The sequence below is a fragment of the Microtus pennsylvanicus genome, chromosome X (assembly GCF_037038515.1).
Source record: "Microtus pennsylvanicus isolate mMicPen1 chromosome X, mMicPen1.hap1, whole genome shotgun sequence".
Taxonomy (NCBI): domain Eukaryota; kingdom Metazoa; phylum Chordata; class Mammalia; order Rodentia; family Cricetidae; genus Microtus; species Microtus pennsylvanicus.
Genome location: NC_134601.1, coordinates 96,492,440 through 96,518,773, shown reverse-complemented (window position 1 = coordinate 96,518,773; position 26,334 = coordinate 96,492,440). Strand labels below are relative to the sequence as shown.

Genomic DNA, 26,334 nt, shown 5'->3' with positions numbered 1-26,334 from the left:
AATATAATAGAAAAATTTGGACATATTTGTCAAATAAATTTTAATGTAGTGTTATGTATACCACCTTATAGAGTCATTTAATTGGATTTTGGAAAATGAAAACTTATGTCAAAGAATAAGAAAATACTAAATAAAACCATTTTAAATAAAATCATTAAATAGTTTATAGGCATTTAAAATTGAGAAACACAATTTTGAACAAAAATTATGTTGCAGAGTTGAAAGACTAACATAAAACATGAATACGTGTGGGCATGCGTGTGTGTGCGTGTGTGTGTGTGTGTTCTAGGGAAAGAGAGTGAAAGAATGATTACTATTTTCTATTTAATATCTTTTGAAAGGATCTTCCTTCTCACCAACAAACATGAGAATAAAAAGTGATAATCACATGCTTTAGGACAGATGAAAATAGGATGAAGGCTGGACAAGTAAGTTTGAAAGCATATGTGTGCAAATTTGGAAAAGGAATCACAGAGAGAAGTACCAATTCATTAAGGAAAAAACACCAATGTTTTCGCCACACAAAAGTTCACACTTCAGATATGCTATCAATTACAGTCTAAAAAGATGTTTATCTTTGAGTATTATAGTCTTAAAATTACAACTGCTTTAAATGATTTTCAAAGCATTACTAAGTTTTTATTAAAATAAAGCCTAAGGTACAATTCCCTCAGAAGGTAAAATTAAAAGGTGAAATTTAAGCAATTTGAAAGAGAATTTTACTTAAAGTCTTGTTTCATTTCCTACTAATCATGTATAGTTGACAGTTAACTTGCGCACATAATTGCATTGGGTTTAATATCAAAATATTGCAAATTGTTTAACATTAAAGAAAACTGATGTTTCCCTTGATATTCTCCATGTTTACCTTGTAATGCTGCATTGTGCCTATAAAATTCTATAAATTTCATTGTACAGCTGCTATAATACTGTCTTGATCTCAAAGACAGACATCACAGCAATTTTACATATTTTTTGGTTGCAGCAAGGACTGCTTTTTACCTTCTTCTCTTTCACTGGTGAAACTTATTAAGAATAATAGGTAAAAGTCAACTATATTTTATTTCTTTCCTTGTAACTAAGCATGGCCCCATTAGTTCTGAACAATGAAAGATACAATAGGAACAATAGAAATTAATTCTGTGAATTTTATTCAAACAAGCAATGCTTTATTTCTTCATTTCTTTGCTTCACAGTGTTTTTGTCTGAAGCACAAGGTGGCCTAAAACTGTTAACATCCCTCCTGTTAGCAGTGATTCAGGGTTTGGTTCCATTATTTCCAGGGTTTTGACCTTATAGTCAAAGGCTCACGCAAATTGCAAAAATAAAAGGACTATGTCATTCAAAGCAAACTTCTAACATATATTTGAAAAGAATACGTGAAGGCAGAAAACTTGAGTGAAGATATTCAAGGGTCCTCAAGGATTGTTTGGAGCTTTGCTTTAAGGAATTCAAGAAAAGGAGTTTGGTTGTTTAGGGGCTCAGCACAGATTGTTCTTTACCTTGATCAATAGATTAAATTATATAACCCTTGCATTTACACATGTGCTTTCTCAAAGTGTATCTGTTTTTAATCATAATATATGTCCAGTAGTGAAGAGGTGTAGTTAATAACAAATTCTCCTTAAACATTTACTTAGAGTATACAGTTTGCCTTATTACACATATACTCCAAACCAGTTCAGACCCATTGTCCATAGTTCCTACACTCATTCCTGGATGTGTTTGAATGGAAATTGAATATTTTGAAAAAGTTGTTCAGGGGAATAATTATTATCTTTATTTAAAGCAGGTATACTGAACATCCTGATACAGATGGGGGGTCCCAGACTGCAAACAGGTTGCAAGGTGTATTTTTCTTAAAGGAAAATACCTATGTGTGTATAGGACACATAGGTAAGAGTCTTGGGCTGCTAAGTGTATATTACAAGAGAAGTATAGATATAGTCCCAAAGCACTGGTGTTCTAGGTTTTTAAGCTATTTTTATGCTGCTTTTCTTATTACCTCACACTTCTTGAATGTATGTTTAAAAGAGGGACCCTTCCTTAAAACTTGAATTCTTCTCAACTAGAAGGCAGTAATGATGGTTGGTGTTAGAACAGCCATCTGTTCACAATGAGAATGTCATCTATAAGAAAGGGAACACAACATAATGTTTTTCTCCAGTTGCTGCATAGTCTGAGATATCTGCCTGAAATATTTTTTGAAAGAAAAATATAGTCTTCTGTACAAGTCACCATTACTTTATATTTATTTGTCATCTTCAAGACAGGCTAAGCTTCGATGCAGTGAACTTATGGATTCTTTCACTTCTTTCAGTTTTACTGATTGAAAGTAGAAAGCAGTAATGACTACTCTGAAGGAACTGAATTCCGTTGCTCTGCTTCTAGAAATTTGTCATTTTCCATGATAGTTTGATCCTGGTTCTTCTATTAGGAGTTATTGTTGTAATTTCTACTCCTTCGTAACTCAACTACAGCTCATCACAGGATCAGACAGACTCTGTCAGAACAGAGTAATATTTGAAGAGCACTTTGTGATTTGCTGATCTAGTTTTTTTCCCCCTTCCAGTTTACCAAATAAGTCTCAAGAGTACCAGGTGTAATCAGTTAGTCTCCGAGAGTGGTTTTTCCCCAGTGGTTTCTGTATACATAGCCTTATTAATTATGTAACTTCCACACGTCTTGATGCTAATTGATAGAAGTGGAAAAAATACAGTTAAAAATTTTGTGTAAGAAAATAGTACTCAATCTGGTTGCGTAGTTTACAAAGAAATTGTTGTGTAGTAATTTCCTCTAAGATAAACCTGTCCATCTTACAGGAAAGCCTATTAAGATGCATGAAGTTTTAAAGGGAGGTGAAACAGCCCATCTTCCAAGGAAGATCATTAAGACACAAGATGGTATAAAGAAGGTAAAATAGTTGGGTCACCTTTGGGGACCAGTGCTCCGGGAAGCTCCTCTTGTAGCAGCTCAGGAATACAGCTCCACATGCCCAGAGTGTGCTCCCTTCTAGCCCTCTCTTCTCAGGTTTCCGGGTGGATTCTTCAACTCTCATCTACTGTGGGTCTTGCCAGAAGGCTGAGTGGTCCTGGGGAGATGCAGCCTTTCCTAGCCTTGAAGGAAGTGAGAAACATCCTCTCTGGTGGCATGGAGGAGGCAAGGCAAGGATAAAGGAGATGGAGCTTCCCTGCCTCCACGGGCAATCTTGACCAAAAGGTCAACACAGGTAAGCAATAACTGCTTTGCCAGTTTCTGTCTTTAGATAAAATTCTGGGACATACAGAACAGAGGTCAAAAATTGTATTTTAAGACAAATAAACTCTGATACCCTTTCTTCATGGATAAAAAAAATAAAAAATAAAAAAATAAAAAGAAGATAAAATATTTTTAACTTTTCAATTTAGCCACAGGCAGCTTTGGACAAGGGGAAAATGCAGCCACATTCTTCACCAAAGTATTACAAAATAAGTTTCTAGGCCACATACTAATATTCTTCTCTGAAACCTCTTGAGCCAAGCTCCTATAGTTCAAATCACCCTCAACACCACTGTCTTCCATGTTTCTACTAGTACAGCCCATTAAGTCTCACTTAAATCTTCCAACTGCTTTTCTATTCCAAAGTCCCCAAGTGTCCCAGCTTCCACCAAATAAAGGTGTGGTCAGACCTATCACAGAAATACTCCAGTCCCTGGTACCAACTTCTGTCTTAGTTGGGGTTTCTATTCCTATGAAGAAACATCATAACCACAACAACTCTTTTTTTTTTTTTGGTTTTTCGAGACAGGGTTTCACTGTGGCTTTGGAGCCTGTCCTGGAACTAGCTCTGTAGACCAGGCTGGTTTCGAACTCACAGACATACGCCTGCCTCTGCCTCCCGAGTGCTGAGATTAAAGGCATGCGCCACCATCGCCTGGCACCACAGCAACTCTTATAAGAAAATATTTCATTAGGGCCAGTTTACAGGTCAGAGGTTCAAACCACCACATGAAGCAATAATATCTCAGATGGATCCAGAATTCTAGTTGAGTGAAATGTAAAACTAACATCCAACATCATCTCATGGAAGCACTGTGCCAGTTGATAAAGTGTAGAGATATATGATATGGGAAGGAAACAATAAAACAAAACTATACCATTCATGGAGCCCTGTTCTTACCACTGTGGGTGAAAATCCTAAACCTGGACCTTTTTACAGCCCACGACCGACATTTTGTCAGTCCGCTGGGACAGTTGGTAAGACTGTTCCCTTTTGGCCTAGTGCCTCGTGGATAACTGCCCTTTCTTGGGTTCTCCCTTAGCACTGCACTCACTGAGCAGTTCATTTGTTTTTTTGGGTCCAGGGCCCCTTGGATTTACAGATCCTTTTGGGGATACTGTTCCTTTCCGGCCTAGTCCCTCTCAGGTGACTGCCCTTTCTCAGCCCCCATTATCTTGTGGATGAATGGGTAAAGCTTGAGTCAGTTGTTTATTTTCTGCCTCACCCATGAGAAACAGGCTGACATTTCTAACTTCTACCAAGGGATGGCTAAATTTAAAGAGTTACACCACATGGACAACCATTGCTGCTACCATTTTCTTTAAGCTTAACAAAGGGAGGAGCCAGAGGTTTCACCCCCTAGCCAAAGAGTGTCAGCAGCAGGCTCTATATGTGGCATCCCACTCCTAACCAGCTACCTCTCACTCACTTTTCATTTAACTTCACATGTATAAATGTTTGTATATTTACTGTTAAATGTCTTGAGTTCATTATATCTCATTTCAGACAAAGAAATCAATAAGTTTCATATTTTAAATTGGCATAAACTTTTAAGTCTCTTAGAAAAATACTGTATGTAATCCAACCCTTCTTTAAAATACAGTAAGCTGTTTTCCACTATTGTCAATTCTACTGTTAAGCTTCTATTGCAAACAGTTTTTTTTTTCTTCTTTGTCTTCAAAAAGTATAAATCTTAACTGTTAAGTTGAGAACCAGTACAGTCAAGCTTAGATCCAGCTCTCCAGACAGATTCTACACTGTAGTTTTAACTTATCTATGCCCGATAAACAGCACTCAACTGCTCAGATATCTTGGGAATATGACATTTAAATGTTTAATTATTAAAAGACTTTCTATAACAGAGACAGGTTGGCTCCTAGCAGCAGCACTCCACTTCCTCCAAAGAAGACAGAAGACAGGTAGGCATAGAACAGTGTCCATCTGTAATTCGCTTCATCAAGTGAAAGCACTGACCACTGGGCAAAACTGCCTTTCATCTAAACTGAAGATCTCCAGATAGTGGACAGAATCTCTGGAATTGACAACCTAGCTGCTCAGGTCAAGGTAGTCTTGTCTTCCTACAGATTTTCTAACACACAGGATCTTTTGAAGTATGGCAGTCTCTGCTTCTAACAACAGAAAGCAAATACAGACCTGATATCCTGACCCTTAACCATCATGGAGGAACTTAAGGAGTAGCTCTTCTAGGTAGCCAATCAAGTTAATTTTCTGTCGATTTTCAATCAATAACTCAAGTAAAATTTTATCCTTCTCAAAGATCTCTGAAGCAGTTTGACAGCTGAGAGCATTTATCCGTGTAAAAGGACAAACTCTCCAAACAAATTTCAGTATAACTTATTAATATGTTCTATATAAAGGGTGTTTTAATATATACAAATGTAAGTTATTAGGGCATGTGTCTTCAAGTTATAGAGATGTGAGGACAAATGCAAGTTATCAAATTTCTCTCTTATGCTGCCTTTCATAGTCTTAAAAATACTTTTCATTGTGAAAAAACATCTGTCACAGTCATTCTGACATAAATATGCTGCTGTTTATACAATGTATATGTCTAAAACTTATGTATTTACAAACTCAAAAAATTCTTGTGAGCTCTAGGGAGCCAAATCGAGGGATCCACCTTAAACAGATCAGATACACCCCTCTCAATTTCCTGGTCCTAAAACTTTTTTCCCTAAAGTTAACTTTGTCCTGTTTTGCCAACACTTTGCCAGGTCCAAGAGACACTAGACAGTTCCATACCACAAAACTTGGACAGGAGTAAAGTGACCAGCTACCCTAGGATATGACCAGCACCTAGCTTTCTCAGGCCCCACATGACAATGCCCACAAATAAGCAGGAATCAGTCTTGAGAATTCACCATCACAATTCCCTCAACCTGCTATATGTAACTTCCTGCCTTTTTATTATAAAAAAAAAAAGATGGGACTGTTACAATCTGTTTAATCTGTTGGCCTGGTCTGTCACCTGGGTAGCCTGTTCCTTTAAGAGACAAGCCCCACTCACTCTCACCCCCACCTTCTGCTGAGGCAACCAGATCTTCTGACTTCTCTCCAGCCTGTTCTCTCTTTCTAGTCCTCTTCTGAAGAGGTATCTACTGCTTTTCTCCTCCGACTTCTCTCTCTGTCTCTGTCTCTCTCTCCCCCTTCCTTTCCCCCTCTATAACCCACTAAATAAACTCTGTACCCAAACTTTCTCTGCATGACATAATGGCATATCTCTCTCTCACCAGCCACGGTCTCACACCTGCCAAGGGGGACCTGCTGAGGCCTTGGGTGACCCACCACCTCCCCTCGTGGGACTGCTGCCCCTTGTGGGACCTGTCCCCCACTACCAGTTTATAATGATAACAATGTCTCAAAGGCAAACCTTTACAGAAATGAGTCAATAATTGATTTAATTAAGGAAATCTGAAACTATAAATGCTGAGCATCTTAAATGTTTGAGTAAGTAAATTTTGAAAAAATATTCACACAGAGGTCACAATGATTACTTCTGTTTCAGGAAGGGCTTCAAATTTCCTTTCCTTGGAGAATGAAGTGCTTAATTGCCATTCTCTTTTATTTGAATTCATTTAATATAATACACTATAATTTCAAAAAGGCACTTGAGAGGGAAAATATACCAAAAATCAATATAAACTGGAACTGTTGCTAGTAAAAGACAGATGCAAAGCAAAAATATTTATGTTAGTTAAAAAAATATAGAAAGTCAGATTCAAATTAAGAATCAGCCTATTAAAAAATGACATATCAACATTTGAAGAAATAATTAGTTCTTTAGGGTTCTTACAACCTCCTTAACTCTTGCAGAATATGTTAGCTAATGGTACGTAAATCAGTCATAAATCATAGGTTTTTGCTATGTTTAATAAAACCTTCACAATGCTGTTTCTGAAATAACAGAACATGGCATATTTTTCAAATTAATACTTCATATTTTGTCACATAAAAACATTGTCATTTCCACAAAAATATTTTCAATGCTTAAACTTCATTTTAAAACAAAATTGGTAAAACAGAAGAAAATAAAACTGTGATCATTTTGTTTTCTTCATGTATGAACAAATATTTTCAGAACATATATTTCAAGTGTTTTGTTTTAAAATAGTTATAATAGTTTCTTTTTAAGTTTTAAAAAAGTTTGTGAGTCTGTCTGTGTGTATCTGTATGTACATATGCACTTTTGTTCAGGTGCCAAGAATTTTAGAAGACGATGTCAAATCCCATGGATCTGGAGTCATAAGTGGTTGTAAACAAACATCTGATTTGTGTGCTACAAATTTAGGTTCTCTGTAAGGACAACAAGCATTCTTAACCACTGAACCACCTCTCCAACACTTTGTAATAGTCTCTTAAATTAAAAATAGAAACTACACATTGAATTTACACATCTGTTTTCAGAAAATAAATTGACAATAAACCCTTATCATCTCAAACCATAAAAGTAATATTTTGATAAGGGTTTTTAAGTTTTATCCAGATATTTGTAATATGTTAACACTACACCTTTAGCAGGTTAAAATATAGATAAGGAGTGATTTGTATTGTAAATACTGAACATTACTTCCCAGAACTTTTAAGAGGTTAAATTAATATTACTTTTTGATTTTTGGAGGGACAGAGAAATTTAGTTAACAATAAAAAGAGGAAAAGGATTTATAAGGGCCTCAAAATATTGTTTTTTTTTTTTTAAATCACTGACTTTTGACTTTTCCTCCAACTGTAAAGAAAATTAAAAGTTTTATTATCATGATTTTAAGTTGGAAGAGACACGTTAATCAAATCAGATTGCTTGGTGCCATTAATTTAAAGAACAAAGAATCAAACTTCTTGTTCTATCCTGTAACCAACTTGTGTAGCAGGAATATTCTAAAGAGATACTTGTGAACCCCTGTTGTCTATCAGACTTTTGAAAGAATGGATCCCAAGCCATTAACATTTTTGCAGGAATCACCTGCTGTGAGAAATGACTGAAGACCTGGGAACACCCACAGGAGAAACTTCTTCAGAAGAAATATTTAAAACTTGTCAGATGTCCTTGCAGGAAACACTCAGAACTAAGACAACTGAGTGGTGGTGGTGGTGGTGGTGGGGTGGTCACAACACCCTGCCAGACTACTTAGTTATGTATAGCTCTTGCTTCCTATCTAAGCCCCACTTCCAAGTTAGGAACCTTAAAAACAGAAGAGGAAATCTCCTATTTTCCTACTTTTCACTATTTGGCTCCTTTAATTGACTTATTTGAGGAAATGTAACTGAGCCTGGCTTGTTGGGGACATGGATGTAACCCTTCCATTAAGTCCAGTAACAGTTCCATACATATAATCCCATGTGTATGAAAACCTTCCAGGATAGTGGCACCTTCACTTGAGTGATCTTGCTGGCTCTGATTACACAGAATATTTAAAAACATATACAAGCAATTTCCCAAGAATTCCAATTAAGTAGTCCAGGATTTGGTGTGTAGTCCTTATAGACATGATTTTTTAATAATATTGATTGCTCTCAGATATACTATGCTTAAATATTACATATAGTATTTTATTATTTTCCTTTTTACAATGCTGATATTTTTTTCATTAAGCAAGATATTTCTCTGTCTACTAAAATGAGAGCCGAAGTTATGTTTTAAGTTTTTATTAATGTTCATAAGAGATCCATAAAACAAACAACCCAAAAATCCTCTAACCTCTAATATTCCTGCTCAATGACAGAAACTTCCTGAAATGCTAGACTTTATTCTTTCTGTACTTGGTAATGTTGCAGCTAGAAAAAAAATATTAACAATGTCAATATTTAGATATTTTTGAGATTACTATAATTACAAAAGTTCCCCTTTCCCTTTCCTTCTTTCGGACCCTACCATATACCCTTACCTGTTCTCCATCAAATTCATTGACTACTTTTAAATCAATTGTTACTGTATGCATATATGTACTTGTATATACCTATGTTCCCATACAGTTAGAATTTTCACCAGTCATATCATATTATTTATCTTATGTGAATTTTTGCTGCAGGAAAGGTCTTTGATGGTAGTATTTTCTTATTGTCTCAGAGGAAATTGATATAAGTTTAATGTCTTAAAGCAACAGAGTATACCCAAATCTTAGATGCTTTAGTCACTGGTCAGAGTATCCATTTACAATTTCAGAATACTCCCTTTTCAATTGCTTTATACTTTTTGTTATATAGAGTATTCTGAAAGTAGTTCCAAGAGTTGAGTATTTGAATGATGTAAAATACCTTCTCTCCTTTAACACAATGGTAAAAGGATATCTATATAAAATACCTTTTAGCCCAGATTGCAGTTAAACTAAATCGTGAACCAAATTGGAGAATTCAATCAGATGCACTATTTTCACTTCTCATGATTTAACAGGAAAAGCTAAAATATGCCATGTTGAAGAAATTACAATTTTGTTTGCTAAGACATATTCTGGAAACTGTTAAATGAACTGAAAAAAAAATTCAATTTGTGTATGTGTTTGTATAAAACTTCTTAAATTTAGACTATTACTATTATTGCAAAATAATGTAGTTCAAAGTTGTTTCAATATTTAGGATACTGTGTCTCTCACATATTTGCAGTAATGGGGTTTTTTAATATTAACTGAGACTAGTCCAGGCAGATAAAAATCACCTTAACATAGGACAAATGAAATATACTATTTACAAGTTACTATGGTTTCAGTTTAGCAGAAAAATGAAATTAGAAAGTCACCAATAAGTTCTGAAAGCATTTCCTTTTACAAAAAGAAATCCCATTAATTTAGTATAAAAACGGAACCAAACATAGAATAATACATGCACATTGAAATTTATAAAACCATTAGTCAATACCTTATTAAGCTGATTTATTACCCTGTATTGCGACAGCTGTTAGCTGTTCATAAGTTTCCAATTAAGAAAAGAGATTATGACTATTTGTTAGTTGGTTTAACAGACCAATTTCTTAGAAAATGAATTAAATTAGAAAATCAGTCTTTGTTCATGTCACTTCACAACTAGTACCAATCTAAAAAGTCCATGTTCTGGTTGATGATTATTTCTTCTTTCTCTGGACCAATATTGAGTAGTCAGTTCTATAGTCAGTCAAATGATACAAAGGAGTACTTCATTGTAAAAAAAATGACATATAATTTGAAAGAAGTTTAAAAACCAACCAAGCAAAAACTTCATAAAGGATCAAAATTCTCTCAGTCATATTCTAGTGGTTCTTAAGCAGTCTTCTGTGGCACAATTAATAGAAACTCAGAGACAGATATTGGGGTTCAACCTGAAAACCAGAAAAGCAAAGCAGCTAGCCACTGACTTTTACTTTGACCTCAATCCGAAATGGTGTTCCTGCCTCCAGGAATCCTCCAAATGAAACTGAGACTGAGAGCTGTCTCCTCCCTTTATATAATCCTCTCTAGTTTGGCAATTAAAGGCATGTACCACTACCACCTGGTTTCTATGGCAAGCTAGTGTGGCTACTGGAACTAAAAGTGGTGTCATTGCAGCCTGGTCTGTAAAGCTGGCCATTGTGGTTGTTTTACTTTTCTGATCCTCGTGCAAGCTTTATTTATTCAAATACAAATGAAATGCCACTACAGACTACATTAAGAAAGTCCAAAGGAACTCTTTATCTCTCATGAATAAACTCTTATTTAGGTCACATGCCTTGATATTCCATAAATTATTCATTTGATCAGATAAGAACAACCTTATATTTGATTTACATTCTCTCAAATGCCCTATTGCTCTTATTTCTGATGGGATCAAGATAGAACTTCTTACTTTCTCTCTCCCTCTCTCTCTCCCACACACACAAAACAAAGATGTGATATGTATATTAATATGCCCTCTCAAATACTCATGAACTCATTTTCAATGTTGTGACTGAATGGCCAAGGGAAATTAAATTTACAGGCAAATGTAGAATTGTTAATCATTTTACCATAAACATAAATATAAATTTAAACTCTCCAATTGATTCCAATGTAATAAGAAGTCAGAGAATGTGAAGCTATAAGGGAAGAAGGACCAAAGAAACACTACAGTCTTCATTTTATTTCATAAGCAAGTAAGGAGCCACAAAGGAAGACTGAAGGAAACCTTACAAGGTGTAAAAGACAATAAAATGGATTATTCCTTAGAGCTTCCCTTAAAAGCACAGCCTCCTGATGCTTTCATTTTGACTGAATAAAACCTAAGTCAGTATCAAAAGCAGTTCTAGGTATGAAGCAGGTCTTAAGTCTAATTAGAATATGGTTGGTTACTCCACATTTGTGCTGCTATTGCACTAATGAGGATATATTACCAGACTACTCATTATTATAGCTCCAAAAGCTCACAAATGGGTAAGTAGCATGTATAGAACCTTCCAACATCATGAGAACTAGCCAGTAGGGATAAAGCTTCTAGGTAAGTATTGGGATATTTTTGTCCTTTTTCTATGACTCAAGTAAGTGATTTCTTCAGCAATAGAGTCTTACTATCTATTTGTAAAGAATAACCAAGAGCAATGGCACTAACTTATAATGTTTTGGGCAAGATCTATGAGACCTTCCCAGACAACAAACCCAAAAAAGGTAATCAACTTCTGGCTCTGGGCTTTTTGTTGTTACTTTGTGGTATCTAGTTGAGGCACTGTTATCCCCATTTAAGGCCACTACATTTAAACTTTTTAATATAAGAACTTGAGGGTAGACATACCATAGCTCCTAGAGGAGAGCCTTATATTATTACTTTTATAAATGAACATAGTATTAAACTAACTCACAATTTCTATACCCACAGATCAGTGTATCTTTCAAGCTTCTATTTGTAGCAAGTGGTTATTAGCACAGAGACCCACAACCAGTTAAGTTCAGAAAATATAAGTCTTCAGAATACTCAGCTTTAAGTATGACATCCCAGAGCTCAGGGATCATTATGGAATAGAGGGTAGAAAATATATAAGACATAGAAAATTACACAACAAAAAAACTGTGTTTTTCAGGCATAGGGGATCATTTGCATGTATGAAATGTTAGTGGTCAAGAGGATATGCAAATCTGGACAGTTGTGGCATATGCCTTTAATCCCAGGACTCACACTCAGGAGATAGAGACAGGCAGGCAGATCTCTGTGAGTTCAAGCCCAGCCTAGTCTACAAGCAATTTCTAGGATAAGTTCCAAAGCTAAACAGAAAGACCCTGTCTCAAAGAGAAAGTGAGGGATGGGGAGACTCATACAAATTTAAGACATACACGAATCTCAGCATGGAGGGAGGAGGTGGGCAAAATGGATCACCCCACCTGAGGAGATAATGGTAACTGATAGCTGTTGAAAAAGAGAGAGTTAGCTTTCTTTAAGGATATGGACCCAAGAAGGTCAGCAATACATCAATGGATGACAATTTAACCAAAAGTATACAGGCAACAAAAATTGGTCTCAATAGGTTTGTAAAAACTGAGGATACAAATTTGGATAGGTAGGGAAGAGGGTGTGCATCTGAGAGAAGTTGGGATACTGACAAATATGATGAAAACACAATGTATAGAATTCACAAAGTATTAATAAGGAAAAAAACCTAAGTTAAATTTATGACCCACAGAATATGGGATCAAAAATTTATGTTGGGGTATACTAAGATAGTCAATGATTGAACATAAATAAAATATGGTTAGATAAAAACTTTTTAAAGTTTCCTAAATATTTTGAAAATTTCTTCAGTTATTTCTTTAATTTTACTATTTTTTCAATCTTTGAAGAGATTGACATGTATTTTATCATTTTTTACATAGATATCATTTCTGACAACATTGAGGTTAAGATCACCCAGTCAACTATTTTAACTTTAATATACTACAACAATTTATTTTATGGTTTTAAAAACTTCTTCAAATTGTGTATGCTCCATGCTGTAACTTTTTTTTAAAAATATATGTTATATTATATTTTATGATTAATTATCTTGTCTAAATATCTTACTTCTCTAGGACTGCCTAAGATTAGCAACATCTACTACCAGTATATGCTCATATAAAAATTTCTCATAATCTAAAAGATAAAACAGAGTATCATATACATTATGTTATATGATGTGCTTTCCCCTGTATGGCTGAAAACTGAATGTCTAACCTTGAGATCATTTTGATAGATTAGTTTTGTAGATTGGTGATATCACAGGGAAGTAATGACTAAAGAGAAATAATAGAATATGTAGGGGTTCCAAATTGTCGGGCTCTCTATTGAGCAATACAAAAAAAAAAATATAAGATCTTACCCATTGTTAAGTTCATACAGAAAAGTGCAGTATAGTTAATTATTGTGGCCACATAATTAATCTTTACATGGTAATATCAATGAAAATATTAGGCCTAGGGCCAGTAACATGGCTCAATAGGTTACAATGAGTGCTTGCCTAGAAGCCTGATGAGCTCAGATTAACTCTCAGGATCCACATGGTAAAAGCAGAGATCTTAATTCTGCCAAGTTGTTTTCTGACCTCTACCCAAGGTATGTGGAATATGCATACATAAAGGAATAAGTGTCAAAAATATTTTAGATAATCTTATCTGATATTATTTTAGATTACTGTTTGGTTTATGATGCCAGGAGTAACAACAACCCCGAACACTCATTCAATCTTATCCTACTTTTTCATTTATAAAATGAAATGCATATTATAATAAAGCAAACTTGTGAAATAGTTACTTATCTTTGTTTTATATAATACGAATTTGAGTACTTTTTTCAGTGCTGCTATTCGTGCTCTTATAGAGAAAACATGAACAAAGGAATTAAAAATGAAGATGGACAAAGCCAATGGTTTTTGTTTGTTTCTACATTAAGAAAAATGCCTCCGACAGGTGTGTTGGCACATGTCTTTAATCCCAGCCCTCAGGAGGAAGAGACAAATGGATCTCTGTGAGATCAAGTCTAGCCTGGTCTTCAAAGTGAGTTTTAGAACAGTCAGGGCTTTTACACAGAGAAACCATGTCTCAGAAAATAAAAGAAACAATACTTGTTGTTCAATGTTCCCTTCTATTGAGTGATGTACTAATGATAATACATAATTATAAGAAGGTATTTAGTAAAATAATCAAGAAGCTAATCAGAAGACATCTAGAGATAAAGTGATAGTCGAAGTGAAAGGATTGTCTCATTTCGGACCAACAATAACCAGGGAGATGTGATTTCATGTGTCGTAGGCATTATGTCTAATGTTCCTTTTAGCCAGAACATGTGGGCATATAAATGAAGATAGGTATAGCAGGGACTGTATTCTGAGCTCTGTATAGAATACAAAGCTTCCTAGATACTTTTTATGCAGTCAAATATAGAAAAACTGCACCAAGATCAAAACACATTTTGGAGACAGATAGCTCTGTCTGAATAGTGTCTGTTCTACTGTTTTGTTTTTACTTTAGCAAGTGGTTTCCTAAGTTGTGTACTTGTGAGGATTCAGCCAGAAACTAGTGTAAATTCTATAATCAGTGATAATAATAAATGCTATGTAATACACAATAATTTTTTTTCTTCCATTGTGTCTGTCTATGTGCATGTGAGTAGAGGTACATGGAGAATCAGGACGTCTATGCAACCCCTGAATCTGGACTTTTAGATGGATGTGACTCTGACTTGGGTACTTGGAATGAAACTTGTATCCCCTGCAAGACCAGACTATGTTCTTAACCATGAAACTATCTCTCCAGCTCTGAAATTGTTTTGATTTTTATTATATTCTTATTATTAGCATGTGAAGGGACTTTAACTTATGTTGCTACCCCTATCTCTACTTCTTCCAAGAATAAGTCAGATTTAAATTAAATGACTAAATTTCTCAGAGTAATACTATAATTGCTAAAGTTTGTGATTATGTGTTGGACAATATTTTGTCAATTAAAATTTTAAATGACAATGAGGACTACAGCATTGGTAGTAGAGTATCTCATTACATCTTCCCATTCACATGACAGAAATAAGCCTATTGACATTTCAGATGTCTAGAGAAAGCAAGAAGAACTCTGGTCATTTGAAATGTCTTCCATGTTTCCTGGGACTCTCTCTAGTACTCTGTTTCTCTCAGTTTCCTTTGTAATTCATCTTTCCTCTGCCCAAGCTTGCACACGATATTTCTAAATCTATCTTCTTCACAAATAAGCCTCTTTGGACATAATCAGGAGACATTTATTTATTTCTGTTTACATAAATGGTTGATTTCTCTATCTAACAGTTGGCAAATTTGAAGAAAAATAATGGCTGTGAGGTTGAATAATTCCCAGAGGAGCCCAGGAAGCACAGGTATGCTGTGTTATCCCTTGGGGCAAGAAGAATGTTCTTTAACATCTTCTCAGACTGAAAGATCATGTGCATCCTCTGACAAACATATCTAATATGTCCATAATTTGAAAGTCAATTCTCCTGGTTCCAGAAGTTAATGTACGGAATGTGTAGGGAATGCCAGAAGAGAAGCACATTTTGTTTGCAGCAATAACTTTGTATCTAGAAGTATCAGGTAATCAACTGCTTCTAGTATTATTTAGGAGCTGATTTTTGTTTACTAGTAAGAAAAAAAAATTCTATGGTAAAACTAGATATAATTCAATAGGAAGCGAATTATAATACCTATCCATTGTTTAGCTTTCTCAAAAGCGAATCTCATGTACAACACATAAAAATCTATAAACAGGTCACTAATTCCTTTTGTGTGAAAGTGTGTCACTAACTTCCTACATTATAGACAGCAATATCAAAATATCTTACCTCAAACAATTGTCTATTATTCTCCAATCATTTATTTTTATCCCTTCTTTTTTATATACCTACACAGTCTTTCAGCTCCAAACTGAGTCACTCTTATTTAAGACAATGCCAAAATGTCACTAGTTTTGTTCTATCTGCTTAAGACCAAATGCCAAACAGCCAAGAAAACTGGCAGAGTTTAAGGCAAAATCTATAGATGTTGACAGAGATTAATCAATGTGGTCTTAAGAAGTAGATGGCTGTCTTTCTCAAAGTCGTTTTTGGACTTTTGAAGTGTAAGACACTTTCATTTACCACTATAATCAATAACCTTTATAACAGAGGCAACCAGGTCCAAAGAAGCCAAACAGGTCTGTCATTACCCGGGATATTACATTCCCTTCTCCAAATGTCTTTTAAAACCATCACAATTACTACTACTTCTTAAATAAAGGAAATGTGAAAGCAGTATTAACAAATAAAAAATGATGCAGCAAAACCTGCTTATATTCCAGTAATACTAGATGTAATTATTCAGCCACAAATAACGCTGTACTTCCGGGTTCTAGAGCCATACAAGAGCAGACAAGCCCTCTGCAAGAAGTACCTGAATGTTAAAGGGCCCCACGTGACCCATGTGTGCGCATGCATGGCTACATCCAATATGACTCAGCCAAGCCCTGGCATAAGTGTGAGCCCTGTCATCTGCATATGACATAGACACATCAACCCCCTGTGCACATGCTGTCATGAGACTCGGGAGGCTCTCCCTCCCTGAGCTCTTCTCCCGGGATCGGGATCCAGAACCAGGTATTTTCTCCACAATAACCACGTGTCTCATATGCCTGAGCATGATTTTTCCGCACAAAAACAGCTTCAATTGGTGAGTTTCTCCCATTGTGGTCAGTTTCACCATTTCTCCAAACACGAGGAATTGACCATTGTGCTCTGGCAATCTTCTAGTGTTCCTCGAAACGAGGGGACTGCCCCCAACCACGATCTTCAAAGTTACACTTGAGCCCTTCACTGACATTCATCTCTGGATTGCTTCCCTTAGCTAAAATTGTGATTGAAACTGCCTGGTACCGGGTCATCCATTACTGGATGCCCAGGGTCCCTCAGATTCTTCTTTCTCTTTTTTTCCCTTTCCTTTCCCTTTTCTTTTTTCCATCACCACGAAAGGCTGCTCAGAGTGGCCTCTGGCTTCCAAGTCACCCCAATCGGATCCAGTCAAGTTATAGCATCCCACCTGTGGGCAGAGGACTCTCTCCCATGGGTCCTGCAATGTTCGTGTGCCTATTCACACCCTGCCTATAGTGGAGAGATGTCTTCCTGCAGGCCTTGTGGTATCGCCGTTTTTCACTAGTTTTCACAGGTTCAGCCAAGGGTAGCAAGACATACAAGCCCTTCAATTCAGCCTCCCCCTGGGATGCCTTTTCAAGGCTCTGAAAACCCAGGCTACCTACAGATTCCCACACTTGTCCATCTTTGTTTTAAAAAAAATGGCCTCGTTACAATTTAGGTGGCAATCTAAACTGGTTACCTAACAGTACCTTTGATCCTGATATTTAATAGTTTTCTAACTAGTGTCAGTGCACAGGTAAATGGAAGGAGTTTCCTTACATCTAAGTCTTTTACTATCTAAGCTCTAAGCCTAAGCCCTCTATCCTTGCAAGTTGTTTGCCTGCTTACATGTTCCTGGCTATGCCATCTGCACTGTAAGAACCTTCCACTTCTGCTCTGGACCCAGCTAATGAACCCCTGCCTTTTCAACCTCAGCAGGCAGCTATTCCCATTCCCCTAGTCCCTGCTCCTGTTCCTTTAGCTCCTACCGCTATTCCTTCAGCCATAGCCCCTACCAACATCCCTCTAGCTCCTACCCCAGTTCCTTTAGCTACTTCTCTGGACATCGCTAAGGAAGCCACCCCTTCTGACCTCAACAGACAGATAAATCTGTTCCTTTACTTTGTGCTGCCTTGACACTTCCCTCCACTCACTCTTTAGCTCTCTCTTCTTCCACTAACTACTCCAGCAGCCCTGCTGAATCATTCTTCCTCACCAGTGCCTGGCTGCAGCAGTCACCCAGCACTGGCAACCATGTTTACCCCTCCTCTCACATGACCAATTCTAACCAAGTCAAGCCCACTGCAGTTCTCCCATTGCAAGAGGTGGCTCGTCTAGATGGATTGATTAGGGTGCACGTTCATTTCTCACTCTCAGAGCTCTCCCATATAGAACAAAAACAGGGGTCCTATATGTCTATTTCTACCACTTTCAGAAAACAATTCCAATATATCACCCAGTCTTATAATCTCACCTTTCATAATATCTATATGATCCTATCTAATAATCTACTTCCTGAAGGGTGCAGGTGAGTTTGGGAGCAGGCCAGACTACATGCAGATGAGATTCACCAAACTCACACAATGCACCCTCCAGGTAGGGAAGCAGTTCTTGAGCTGGAACCTCACGGGGACTATAACACTTCAGGTGTAATTTTAGCTGGGGACTGGTTTTTGACTTGCCTCCTGGAAGGTCTCTGTAATGCTGCCCTCAAGCCAGTAAACTATACTAAACTCTAAGAGGTCATTCAAGATACAAAGGAAAATCCTTCCACATTTTTGGAATGCCTCACTAAAGCTTTGTTACAATATACTAACGTAGATATAGAACCCATAGGGAAATATATTGGGCAGTTGATTTTCCTCATACACATAGTGTCATGGAGACATGAAACCCAGAAAATTCCCAGGTTGACCTTCTAGGTCTGGCCATGGACAAGTGAGGCTGCCTGGACTCCTTTGACCCAACCACAAACACCATGTGTGAAAGAGAGCCACTGGTAAACATCATGGTATCAGGAGGACCCATCTCCTTTCTCTTGGACACCAGAGCCACATACTCAGTCAGTACTTAGGGAATTCTGGGGGGCTACCTCTCCTTCTAGTTTCCCTATTGTTGGGGTAGAGGGACAGCCTTATCTACCTCAGCAGACCCCACCACTTAACTGTGCTTTTAGGGGTATGATTCCTCCCACTCCTGCCCAGATCACTGAAGCAGCAGGATGTGATCTGCCTCACTGAAAAAGGTACTGAGCCACGTGGCTAACATAGATCAGAAAAATGGGTTAATCAAATATGAGAGTTAACCAGTGAGAGGCTAGAGCTAATGGGCCAATCAGCTTATATTTTATGGAGACCTATGTGTGATTTTCTTTGGGGCTAAACAGTTGTGGGGTATTGGGCAGGACTAAAACAGCAATAAACCACCCCCCTCATGTTACAGAAAGGCGCCCATGTGGATAACTGCAACCACAGAAAGCCTAAAAAACTTGGGAAAGACTAGAGTAAACCATTTCAGTTTTCAGCTGTAACAGGAAAAAAGCTGCTGTTTTGAAATGCCGGCTTTCTGGGCTGTCCTGCCAGGGAAAACTCTTGACTCTTTCAAGCAGGCAGTCTGGACTATGGAGCTATGGATACATTGTTGCAGCTTGCTTCCTGGCAAGAAAATGCCACAGGAGATTTTGACTGTTGTTTATGGACACAGCATTGCATCTTGCTTGCTGGCAAAGACCTTAAAACACCATAGAGTTGTGGCAAAAAACTTCTCCATATTCCTTAGCAAATTAAAGACCCATGTGGGCAGAAAAAGAGAGATATACAGTAAAGAGAGATTCAAAGAGTAACAAAACATCTAAATGGTTTACAATGTGTTAAGAATATATACAGGCTAAAGATTGAAGTTCTAGGGGAAAAAAGAGAAAGAAAGAGTAGCCTGGGAGGCAGAGACAGACGGATCTCTGTGAGTTCAAAGATAGCCTGGTTTACAGAGGGAATTCCAGGACAAAGATATACAGAGAACCTGTCTCAAAAAGCCAAAAGTTGAAAGTAAAAATAAAAGAAATAGAGGTTAAAATAAAGCCATGTACAGATGGAAAACACACAGAGAATCTTGATACTGTATGTTATTATGCTCTCTTTAAATTGAATGCTGAGGAAGGAGCAACAGCTGCTAAAAGATATTTGCTTATAAATGCTGCAGAATTAATCCAAGATAGGTATTTTGAAAATACCTTGACTTCACAGATGAAGTCAAAAGGTATGTTGCTTTGGAGAAGAGATTTTGCTTTTGTTTCCACAGAAAATGAGAGGCTGTGGATTTATTCAGAGTTAAGAAAAATCAGCTTTGGTCAAGGAAGACCACCTGAGAAATCTCCAACAGGAATAGATGGCCCAGATGTCTGAGTTCTTCATCCAGAACAGGTTTAAGACTGCTGCCTGACATGATCAAGACTCACAGAATACTTCAGTCAGGAGATCATAACTCTAAATTTTCTTTAGGTCCCCATAAGATTATCAGCACCCCCAAACAGCTGGAAGTAGCCTGAAATACTATGCCCACATTCCCAAAAAAAATGGACTATGGATATTATCCTTTTTTTTTCTTTTTTAAGAGAGGGAAATGGTGTGGGAAAATTGTCTGTATTTTGTCAATCATGTTATAAATAAACACTGATTGGCCAGGCAGGTAATATAGGTAGGAAAACAAGACAGGAAGTAGAAATGATGTAATGAGAACAGGAGAATTCTGGGAAGGAGAAAGTTGATTCCTCCCACTCCTGCCCAGATCACAGAAGCAGCAGGATTTGATCTGCCTCACTGAAAAAGGTACTGAGCCACATGGCTAACATAGATCAGAAAAATGGGTTAATCAAGATGTGAGAGTTAGTGAGAGGCTAGAGCTAATGGGCCAATCAGCTTATATTTTATGGAGACCTATGTGTGATTTTCTTTGGGGCTAAACAGTTGTGGGGTATTGGGCGGGACAAAAAACCCCAACAAACTAGCAGGCCCCTTCATGTTACAGGGGTATTTATCTCACTCATTCATTTTTAGTCATGCCAAACTATCCAGTACCTGTCATGGGAAGGGAATTTTTAGCAAAAGTAGGAGCTTCCATTTCATTTGCTCCTCCAATTTACCTTGCTCCACACTCACCAGCAGCTCTACTTCTCCTTCTCCTAGCCTCCCAACCCCAATGTGTCTTTTCCTCTACCAGCCTCCCAGGTGGACCACCAAGTCTGGGACACCCAAAAACCCTCCGTTGCTAAACACCATTCCCCCATTGTTATAAAATTACAAGATCTACTAAATACACTAAACAATGCTCAGTACCCCCTCTCTCTAGAGCCTTAGCAGACTTAAGCTTATTCTCTCTGACCATTTAAGAAAAAAGCTACTTCTTGCCCCCACCTCTTCTCCCTTTAACACCCCTATACTTGCTGTTAAAAAAAAACTAAGGAAACCTATCACCTGATTCAAGACCTCCGGCTCATTAACTCCTCAGTAGTCCCTCTGCACCATGTAGTGCCTAACCCTTACACACTTATTTCCACTATTCCTCCAGGAACTCCCCACTTCTCAGTTCTAGACCTCAAGGATGGGTTTTTTCTCTATTCTCCTTAGCTCTCAATCTCAAAACATCTTTGCCTTCACCTAGACTGATCCTGACACTCACCTCTCCACAGAGCTCACCTGGCCTGTCCTTCCTCAAAGATTCCTGAACAGCCCACACCTGTTTGGCTAGGCTTCAGTTTCTGACCTACTCTTACTGTCTCTCCCTAAGTCTAAACTCATACAATATGTGGATGACATTTTACTTTATATGTATGCATGCATGTGTGTATGTAAGAACAATTAATGAAAAAAAAAGATGTCACAAATTTGAAAAAGAACAAGAATTTTTATATCGGAGAGCTTGCAGGGAGGAAAGGGAAGGGAGAAACGTTGTAATTATTTCATATTTTTGCTACTTTATAATATTTAAAGGACAAAAGTAAAGAAAAAAAACAAAACTAAGGAATCATATATCCATGAATGTATATATGGAGAGAAAGGAAAAGGGGAGATGTTTTTCTAACATTATTCAACTTTAAAATCTGCTTCTAGGTAACAGTGGTCAGAACTATCAGAATTTGGTTCTTTATGTTCATAGTCTATGACAAAGCCACAAAATGTCAAAATTCATTCTGAGAATAATTTATCTCAATTTGCTAAATTTGAACTCATAGTATAAATAGCATAAATGAAAACTAAATCTGGATTGTAAATAATTTTAATATGCACTATTTTATTATTTACTAATTTATTATTTGACAATTTCATACATGTGTGGTTTCATTTGTACTACCCCTTTGGTTAAAAGTTTAGAAAGGATGTTTAGTAGCTTTCTATGCAGGGAACAGAGAAAATAAATGCATAACAATATCTTCTCAATCTGATAAAATTAGTAAGAATACAAAATATATTTTTGTAAAAAAATGGATTGCTACTTTTTCAATTTTAATTAGCCAATAACAAAATTGAAACACTCCCTTTTTATCTTTTGTTCCTTCACCATTTCAATTTACTTTTGTTCTATACTCAGATTATTATACTAAATCTTCCAACGTGGAACAAAGGAAAATTAAAAGCTGACATTTCCTACTACTGTGGGAGTTAAATAAGTAATTTAGAACTCAGGGAAATGCCACTAGGATTCGCCATCTTGTCTTGTCTTTATTGGTGATTCTCGAAGTGATATTAAATCATTCCCTAAGAATGTATGCAACATATCCCTTCTCACTTCTCTATCTACAGACAAACTGATGATTCTGAACATCTCTTTTTAATATTACTGTTCCATCGATGCAAATTCTTCTCTTTTTCAAGAACTTTTATCTTTTATTTTTCCTGCCTGCCATATATATTGCAGAAAAATTTTCAACCCTATCACTCTTTTATATTATTTTATAATTAGGCCCTTGAAGTAGATACTTTGTTTAATATGACATGATAATACTCCCATCTATAGCTCCTCTTTCAGGTATAGCATTTTATAATAGCCAAAATGGTTTAATTGTTAAATTAGACTCATACTATTAATAGACCTTATCCAATAGCAAGCTATGCTAATGATTCAAAGAATACTTTAAGGGTGGTGATGTCACATTAAAAAAATTCTTGGGGTACTTTAAAACAAGAATAGTCTCAACCTTATTTTAAAATGTTCTTCCTCACGTAGAGGCCATTCTATTTATTGAATAACACATCAAATGTTATCTGAGAAATAAATTAGGAATTTTCTATCTTAAAGAATCTTTCAGAAGAATTTTATGAGGGAAGAAGATGCTCCCTGGCTCCTATTGACTCTAAACAGCATACAGATTCACCAATGCATGTTACCAACTTCTACTAAAACCTTTTTTTCAACTTTATTATGGGTATCTGCTATATTCAAGGCTGCTTTCAAACCTCTGCTTTCAGCAGATGATGTTAGCCTCAATTTCCACAACACAGAAACATAATTCTGAGTCAGGGTCATGGAAGGGACACAAAGGAAAAATATGGAACATGGTTTAAGATTAAAAACTATGTGTTCAGCTTAACATGTAAAAGTTTATTGCACAGGTGTTCCAAGTTATAGTAAGATTGATTATATTGTTTTCTGAAAGCCAAGTTAATTTTAAACAAGCTGAGTAAACAATAGGAAAATGGACTGAATGAAAAGTTTCAAATGATCTCAAAGACTATGATTAACTTGGCTACAACATTCAGTGTTTGAAGTTAAGCTTGCAAGAGTCAGTCAGTAAGAATAAGTCATTCCCAGAAAAGTCATTCCCTTAGGTATGCAACAAAAAAGATATGAAATATTATTTTTCTGAAGCAATCAAGATTAGTTGCCCATTTCTGTGCAAGTGAATTGTGATAAATTTGCTTGTTACCAATTTTTTCATTAGTAGATAATTTCACATGCTTATATAATAAACTGTAGTCATGCTTATGCCAACCATCCCCCTTACTTTCCTTTTGTAGCTTTTTCTAAACAAGTACTATCTTACCTTCATGTCTCTTTTGTGTGTGGTTTACTGAATTCAATTAGGAATTTTTACCCAAACATGGGTAGGAGGTTACTTGCATTAGTGGGTATATCACTGGAGAAAGTGACATCTCTCCTCCACCAACTATTAACTCAAGATAGTCTCTTAAGGAAAGTTGTAATGAAATTTTGAGGGGCCAAATCTTACACTTCTCCTGTTCAGAAAAACATAGTTTCAGTGAATTCATGAATACAATGGCTATGCCATATTTACAGGACATCTAAAATTTGCTCTTTAGTTAACAACCTTTTAGAATTTTGTGAATATTCCATTTTACATACCATTAATTCCACAAATAAAAATGCTCATTTGATTGTCCTTGCTCTTCAGCCAACTTTATTGTTTATATGAAATAGGCAATCTACTTCAGAAGTATATTGACATGATTAGATAAGCAAGTACAGTTAGAGGTAATTCATCACTTATATCTGTTCAAAATGCAGGAAAGAATTGGATATAAGGCAGAAACGGGGGTGGGGGAACTTGACTTATTGTGTTGCTGCCCGAGAGCTGGATACTGTCGTGCTGCGGCCGCGGCACTCCCAGTCTCCCGACCATGTCTCAGTTGAGTCACCTCCACCTCTGTACAACAACAACTGCGAGGAAGGGGAGCAGCTCCTGCCGCCTCCCGCTGGCCTCAACAGTTCCTGGGTGGAGCTACCTATGAACAGCAGCAATGGCAATGATAATGGCAACGGGAAGAATGGGGGGCTGGAGCATGTCCCTTCCTCTTCCTCAATCCACAATGGAGACATGGAGAAGATCCTTCTGGACGCACAGCATGAGTCAGAACAGAGCCGCTCAAGAGGCAGCTCTCCCTGTGACAGCCCTTCACCACAAGAAGATGGACAGATCATGTTTGATGTTGAGATGCACACCAGCAGGGACCATAACTCTCAGTCAGAAGAAGAAGTTGTAGAAGGAGAGAAAGAAGTTGAGGCTTTGAAGAAAAGTGCAAACTGGGTATCAGACTGGTCCAATATACCCGAAAACATCCCACCCAAAGAGTTCCATTTCAGACACCCTAAACGTGCTGTCTCTCTAAGCATGAGGAAGAGTGGAGCTATGAAGAAAGGGGGCATTTTCTCTGCAGAGTTCCTGAAGGTCTTCATCCCGTCTCTCTTCCTTTCTCACGTGTTGGCTTTGGGGCTGGGCATCTATATTGGAAAACGACTGAGCACACCTTCTGCCAGCACCTACTGTGGGAAACGAAAAGCACGTGAAAATGTGCGTGGCCTGTGAAGTGGTGTATTGTAGTTTGAATTTGAGACCTACATGATCCCCAACCTACAACCCTATTTTACAAACCCAATCCCAGTCATTTTCAAATCCAGTATTTTACTCAAACTCTGTTGAGTCATTTTACTAACCTTCTTCCCTTTTTGGCCTGTAAGACACTTTAGAGATTCCTAACAGAATTTCCTGTCGTTTAGAAATTTGCAAGGGCTTTTTTCAGCAATGCCACCAGCAGATTATAACCTTGTCAACAATGCCATCATTTCCTCTTAGTACCACCAGAGTAACACCTGCATCATTCATGCTAGAAGCTGAATTCTAGCCATGCAACTACATCTCTTTCTAAATGAGGTCAGGTTTGCAAACAGTACTATAAAAGCTTTGTTTAGTTGTTGTTTTCCAGAACAAAAACAAGCTTTCCTAAGCTTGAATTTATAGTTATTAAAAACAAAGGTAAACCAACCCCCCCCAAAAAAAAGCAAGACATAAGGAAAAAAATATCCTGGGCAATAAAAATTACTTTAAACCAAAAAAAAAAAAATTGGATTGGATATAAGTGTATGGTTAGCTATAAGCACCTAACTGAAGCCTTGAAAATATTTTCACAGTGACTCTATTATTATATATGGTACACTGATGTGGGAGTGATTTCTTTTTAATCTGTTGCTTTCATTGGTTAATTAATAAAGAAACTGCCTAGGCCCATTTGATAGGCCAACCCTTAGGTGGGTGGAGTTAACAGAACAAAATGATGGGAGAAAGAAGCTGAGTCAGGGAGTCGCCATGGTTCTCCCACTCCAGACAGATGCACGTTAAGATCTTTCCTGGTAAGCACACCTCGTGGTGCTACATAGATTATTAGAAATGGGTTAAGAGGCTGAAACTAATGGGCCAGGCAGTGTTTAAAATAATAGAGTTTCCGTGTAATTATTTCGGGTAAAGCTAGCTGTGCGGGTGGCCGGGTGCCGGAAAAGTAGCCTGCCGCTCCTAACACAACAGAGTGGCACCAATATTATTATATCATATTGCCAATATTACCAATAATAGTATATATGGTACACCAATATTGCCCCTTACCTTTATGGAACCTGAGTACTGAAAATAATATACAAATAAAAAATGCAATGAATTTTCATAGGAACTAAAATATAGAGCATGTTACAAAAATTACAAAGATGAG

General features: G+C 36.9%; 1 pseudogene; it reads left to right on the top strand.

The window, feature by feature from the left end:
- The first annotated feature begins 24,492 nt into the window (after nt 1-24,492).
- LOC142840580 (BCL2/adenovirus E1B 19 kDa protein-interacting protein 3-like pseudogene) lies at nt 24,493-25,695 on the top strand (annotated as a pseudogene).
- Nucleotides 25,696-26,334: the final 639 nt, after the last annotated feature.